This window comes from Carassius carassius, chromosome 48 (genome assembly GCF_963082965.1).
Source record: "Carassius carassius chromosome 48, fCarCar2.1, whole genome shotgun sequence".
NCBI lineage: Eukaryota > Metazoa > Chordata > Actinopteri > Cypriniformes > Cyprinidae > Carassius > Carassius carassius.
Genome location: NC_081802.1, coordinates 2,189,063 through 2,195,062, shown reverse-complemented (window position 1 = coordinate 2,195,062; position 6,000 = coordinate 2,189,063). Strand labels below are relative to the sequence as shown.

The 6,000-nt window shown below is 35.2% G+C and overlaps 1 long non-coding RNA gene across 1 annotated transcript; it reads left to right on the top strand.

Annotated features, from left to right (window-relative positions):
• The first annotated feature begins 3,383 nt into the window (after window positions 1-3,383).
• On the top strand, window positions 3,384-5,130 carry LOC132131082 (uncharacterized). The gene is made up of 3 exons (XR_009428846.1): window positions 3,384-3,575; window positions 3,667-3,725; window positions 5,011-5,130. It is a non-coding gene; the product is annotated as an uncharacterized LOC132131082 (long non-coding RNA).
• Window positions 5,131-6,000: the final 870 nt, after the last annotated feature.

The window sequence follows — 6,000 nt, the reverse complement described above, 5'->3', positions numbered from 1 at the left end:
CAGTAAAGTATTGCTCTTATCTCACACCTGATGATTTCTTTTTTAGTAGAGTGTGAAGACTTTCTTTAAGTGTTCTACCTTTTGATATGCTTTTTTTTTTACGCAGCTAGAGTTATGGTGAGTTCCTGACTATTCCTCAGATACGTAAAACACATTTATAAAGACTTTATTACTGCTGTCCATTTGTCATCTGTATTTGCTTGTCTTTATCAATAAAGTTTCTCACTCTGAGCTTCAAGAGTCTCTGCATGTTTTATTACACTTATTATTATGTATTAACAATATCACAAGGATACACATAAACAATAGAACAAGAACAAGTGAGGAATACGGTAAAAACTAATAAATACATAATTACGTGAAATTAAAACAAAATAAATAAATATTATAAAAGTTACCACTTATTCTTGATATTTTCCTATAAGACTGGATATTTTTTTTATCTTTTGCTGTTTAGTAAAAGTAAATCAGAAGTGAATATTTTATGATTGGGTTCAAAGTTAAGGCATCATGTTTTGTGAATGTGGTATTTTCCATCACACTAATAAAGTTAAGGACATCCTTAAGAGAACCTTAACTACAGAATGGTTACATCGATGAAACAATACAAGAAGTAAAGATGGCCTGAAGGTTAGAGATTTGGCTTGTAACCCAGAGGTTGTGGGTTCGAGTCTCAGGTCCAGCAGTGATTGTAGGTGGATGGAGTGAATGAACAGCACTCTTTACCACCCTAAACACCACGACTGAGGTGAGACCCTTGAGCACCGAACCCCCACTGCTCCTGGTGTGTGTGTGTGTGTGTGTGTGTGTGTTCACGTTCTCTGCTGTGTGTGTGCAGACTGGTGAAATGCAGAGCACAAGTTCCATACTTGGCCACACAGCACATACTTTTCTTTCCTATTTTATTATTAACCACATCAACTCTGGGGACCCACCGGTGGGTCCAATATTGCATATGCCTAATTCTCAAAAAATCAAAATAACGGCTGAAGTGGTTAAACAAAAAATAGTTTGTCACTGTCCATACCTTTTTTTATTTTTAAATTAACATATTTAACTTCTCTAACCTCTGATCATGTTATTGTCAGTTTTTTTCGGCTGTAAACGACAAGACTGGCCTGAAGAGGAAGCTGTGGTCTACTGGAGCTAAAAGTGTTCGCGGTGTTCAGAAAGTGTGAAATGATCATGAGAAAAGAGAGATGCACGGTCACGCACATCAACACAGAAAATATACTACGTAATACATGACTACGTATATGTGACCCTGGAGCACAAAACTTAATTATCACTATAATTGATATGAAGAATGGAATATTGACATATTAATGAGTAAAGTACAGTGCCTTGTAATGAGTTATTGATATATACAATTGACCTATTTTTCATCTTCAATAATTTTAATGTAACTGTCATATGAGATATATATATTAATCATATACCTGATTAATTATTAAAATTCCCTATATATCATTTGAGTTATTATAATGTACAACCCAGTGCGGCTACAAGATCAAACACTGCTTTAAGACACTCGCACCTTCTCTAGACTCTGATCATCTTATGATTCAGTTTATTTCTGTTGAAAACAACAAACCTGACCCGAAGAGGAAGCTGTGCTCTGCTGGAGCTAAAAGTGACAAAATTAACATGTTGTGAAATCAGCTAAAAAGAGCTGGATGTTCACACGGTTTAACACTTCTAGTTGTGCAGTTATTTCAGCTGACAGTAGAGTTTCTCATGACTTTACTACAGATCCGTCTCTCATCAGCTCATCTGTCATTTTATTACTGAACCAGTTCTGAAGAGTTTGTCTTCATATTTGTGGACTGAAACTGTTGAAGATGTTTGACAGATTCTGCTTCTGTTTGTGTTTGTGGCGTCTGGTTGGTGAGTTTGAAATGTGTTTTTATGAATTCAGTTTTTCTTCAGGTTCAGTGAAATGTCCTTTATATAAATGACTGAAGCTCAAACAGCAGCAGCTTTAGTTTCAGTGTGACGTGATTCTCATCTGCAGTAAAAGTGTTTTCTGTGTATGATGCGTGGAGCTCAAATGATTGTTTTGGATGTTATTGATTTCAAATGTAAATTTAAACAGTTTACTTTAGTAAATCAAAAGCACTTTTTTAAAGTCTTAATATTTTCTTTATGTTCTTCAGGTGTGTTTGGTGATACAGATGTAGTGAAGATGGTGACGGAAGGAGATTCAGTCTCTCTAGAATCTGGTGTTTCTGAACTAAAGGCACATGATCTGATAACATGGACATTTGGACGTCCAGAGACTCGTATAGCTTTATTTGATAAAGACACTGGAAGCTTCTCTACACCTGAGGAGAGATTCAGAGACAGACTGAAGCTGGATCATCAGACTGGATCTCTGACCATCACTAACACCAGAAGCACAGACTCTGGACTTTATAATGTAACCATCAAAGGCACGAACCCGAGCACAAACAGATTCAGAGTTACTGTCTATGGTGAGTCACAACTACTGAGTCATTTGTGCTGCAAGATGCATGAAAAATTATTTGATCACTCTTCTCTTCTTTTATTTTCTTAAACATCTTTAAAAACATTTATTCAGATACAATAAAAAAAAAGAAAAGACAAAATGTTTTTGACATCACGTCATCTTCAGTGTGAGATAAAGTATTTTTTCCACTTCCTGTATTGTTTCATAGCCGTCATTCAGCTGTGTGTGTCTTGTAGAGGTGTATACAGTGACGCTGTGAGTAATGGATCACACATCACTGAAGAAGCACGCAGGTTTATATCTGACCTCTAGACGACCAAACATTTACAGAGAGTTACTTTCAGAATTTTAACATGTTAAAGAAACAAAAGTTAATCACAGAAATTAATAAGTAAAAAACAAACAGCAGCAGCATTAGTTTCTGTTGTGATGTGATTCTCGTCTGAAGTAACAGTGTTTTTATTATCATCCTCAACAATGTAATGTTATTAAATATTAATCTGTTATAAATCTTGAGAAATAAATTAAGATGAATTTTGCATTAAACACTGACTGATGAAACAGACCATGAATTACTGTTACATTTAATCTATTCTCTCATGTTTTCAGCTCGTCTGCCTGTTCCTGTCATCAGCAGAAACTGTTCTTCATCATCCTCATCATCCTCACAGCAGAATTGTTCACTGCTGTGTTCAGTGGTGAATGTGAGTCATGTGACTCTCTCCTGGTACAAAGGAAACAGTTTATTGTCCAGCATCAGTGTGTCTGATCTCAGCATCAGTCTCTCTCTACCTCTGGAGGTGGAATATCAGGATAAAAACAGCTACAGCTGTGTGCTCAACAATCCCATCAGCAACCAGACTCAACATCTGGACATCACTCAGCTCTGTCACACATGTGCAGGTACAGCAGAGCTGATGTCTATCTTTTGTTGTAGATCAGACTGACTTATTCATTCACACTAATGACTGTCTGTGTTTAGCTGTGTCAACAGCACACTCAGGATCTCTGCTAATAGTGCTGATCTCTGCTGTTGCTGCTGGATCTCTGGTGATTGTAGCTGTGATTGTGTTGTTTTGTATCTGCAGGAAACGCAGAGACGCAGGTCAAGTGAATCTACAGCTCACACATCTGTAAAAATAATAGTGAATCACCAATATTCTTCATGTTTTGACTGAACGTGTCTGTCATTACAGTTCATGAAGACGAGACTCCAGCTGCTGCATTACTCTACAAACACACGGGACTAATGAGAGTAAGAGTCTTACATTTATAACCATTCAGAAATGTTATATATCACATAACAATAGTATATGTGACCCTGGAGCACAAAAGCAGTCTTGAGTCTCTGGGGTATGTTTGTAGCACTAGCCAAAAAAACATTGTATGGGTCAAAATGATAAATTTTTCTTTGATGCCAAAAATCATTAGGATATTAAGTAAAGATCACCTTCTGTAAAGATATTTAGAAAATGTCCTACTGTTAATATAGCAAAACGTAATTTTTGATGAGTAATATGCATTGCTAAGAATTCATTTGGACAACTTTAAAGATGATTTTCTCAATATTGTGATTTCTTTGCACCCTCAGATTCCAGATTTTCGAATAGTTGTATAATATTACAGTTATCATCCATAAAACAGCTGCTACTTTTGATTCCTCAACCGCTACTGATATGAAATCTAACAATCCAATAATTCCCAGATTTATTTTCTTAATTTGTTAGTAACATTTTAGAAGAACTTTATGTGGAAGAAACAAAATTTAAAGTGTTGTTTAAAGTCGTTTAGTGTTCTGTGTCTAAAGAATTAAGACCAGATCTTGCCAGTCCTCCTCACAAAGATCATTTTAGATACATTTTGTGACTGATGCTATACGTAAGTCTATTAATTTCATAAAAACTAATTATACAACAATCACAAACATGACTTTTCTAAATAAAATAACTTTATACACTTTAGTTATGTACTGGAGGAAGTATGATGAGGAAATACAGTGCCTTGAATAGGCTACATTTAAGTAAATATAATATGTGATAAAATGAAATTTAAAATATACACTAACAGTTTTGGGCGCTATTGTGAATGATTTTAGGTTATGTTGGCAGTGGGAACGTTCGTGATGGTGACAGAGACGTCACAGTTTTACTGTGTGTTTATTTTTCAATAGGATCAAAGAAAATAAGATTGAAATTACCTTGAATATTGATTAGTTAGGCTACAAGCCCCACTCACTTTTGCCCAGGCATGACCAAAAATATAATTCTGCCTACGCCTCTGATTCATACTGTAAAGAACAACTTTTTTTTTTTTTTTTTTGCCGTCATGAAGTAATAACTTATTCAGAAAGTACCAACTCCAGAGAGTCAGTGATTTTTACACATTACACACAAACACAAAACACTCATTCAGTGCAATAAACACAGACTTGTATCCCATAATATTCACTGATTCTGTAATACTCCATTTGACGCCTCTCATATGCATTGTATTTGTTTATTTAATATGAATAATCTTATCCATTTGCGTTTGTCTTACAGGAATCAGACGTGACGGAGGTGATTTACACGTGTTTCATTACAGAACACTCTCCCTGATTCTGTCTCCTCACAAATCATGTATTGATCACAAGAACTGTATCTGGCTTTTGCACTCTTACTGTTTCAAATAGAATTGGATTTGTTTTGTCATTAATATTTCCTCTTCTTTTTTTTTTATTGGAGACGGTTCCCTAAAATGTCAAGTGTATGTTTTTCTAACCATTGTTACACTTAATATGTGATGTGATGTGATTCTGCTATTATAATTATTCTGTATTCTGCTTATCATAACTTAAAACATTGATTTGAGCTTCTGCACTGCTCATTTTCTCCAGAAGAAAAGACCAAGGACCACTTACATGATTCAGCTTGAGTTTCAAAAGAGATCTTTTACTCAGATTCACTAAGAGAAACATTTCTCTATCATTTCTCATCACATTTACAGGGTTCTCTGTGTTCTCAATGACATTAACTTATGAAATGACTTGTTGGAATACAAGCAAACATCATAAATGTGCAATCATAAACACAAATCACAAACCTGATTCCCTCTTTTTTGTTTTGTTTTTAGTCCAAATGGACTCTGTGGTCTTTCCTTTTGTTTTCTCTTAATCATCATCAGTGCATCTGGATTGATCTGTAAGTGGAGAAACTGCTCAATGTTTGTGTGTGTGTGTGTGTGTGTGTGTGTGTGCGTGCATGTGTGTGTTTGTCAGTAGTTTGTGTGTGAAGCATTTCCTGATTTTTTTTGATCTGCTATTATGAACCCCACAAACTTCTGTTTCACACAAAACATCTTTACAGTTTATATGGCTTGTCATTGTTTTAGTGTGTGCTCTCTGGTCTTTGTTAACACATTCAACATCCAAAAGTGCATTAATCTTTGGCATGTTACATTCATTTAGTTGACTATTGCTGTGTGCTGTATTAACAAAAACATAAATGGCATTACTAAACACACTAACAATGACACGTGAATGCGATTCATCT